The following is a 599-nucleotide window of genomic DNA, read 5'->3' on the forward strand; positions in this document are numbered from 1 at the left end:
GATTTTTGCATCTATGTTCATCAGTGATATTGGCCTGTAGTTTTCTTTTTTTGTGGCATCTTTGTCAGGTTTTGGTATTAGGGTGACGGTGGCCTCATAGAATGAGTTTGGAAGTTTCTCTTCCTCTGCAATTTTCTGGAAGAGTTTGAGTAGGATAGGTGTTAGCTCTTCTCTAAATTTTTGGTAGAGTCCAGCTGTGAAGCCGTCTGGACCTGGGCTTTTGTTTGCTGGAAGATTTCTGATTAAAAACAGTGGTTAGATGCCATGAAATAAGTGGCAATGCCTTAACTGTATGCGTGTTGTCCAGCCTGAGAGCTTCTTCCATCCTTGTAAAGGGGAGTGCAAACCTTCTCTCCTTTCATACAACACTGTCCTATTTTATTAACTGCTTCTCTCCTTGAACTTTTTTATCAATCCAACCACCAGAATAATTTTTCAAGGAAATCTTTCCACGGTTTTGTTGTTTACTGGACAAACTAAACATCTTCGGAGGGCACATTCAAGGCCTTTTGTAACCTGAGCCCAGCCTCCATTATCAGGTTCTTGTCTAACACTGCTGCCCACCCAGACATAATATACTCCTGCCACACTGAACAATT

At 41.4% G+C, this 599-nt stretch overlaps 1 non-coding gene across 1 annotated transcript; it reads right to left on the reverse strand.

Annotated features, from left to right (window-relative positions):
* Window positions 1-243: 243 nt before the first annotated feature.
* Window positions 244-369, reverse strand: LOC114113427 (U6atac minor spliceosomal RNA). The gene has a single exon (XR_003588462.1). It is a non-coding gene; the product is annotated as a U6atac minor spliceosomal RNA (small nuclear RNA).
* Between the last annotated feature and the right edge of the window lie 230 nt (window positions 370-599).

The sequence above is a fragment of the Ovis aries genome, chromosome 2 (genome assembly GCF_016772045.2).
Source record: "Ovis aries strain OAR_USU_Benz2616 breed Rambouillet chromosome 2, ARS-UI_Ramb_v3.0, whole genome shotgun sequence".
Classification (NCBI taxonomy): Eukaryota; Metazoa; Chordata; class Mammalia; order Artiodactyla; family Bovidae; genus Ovis; species Ovis aries.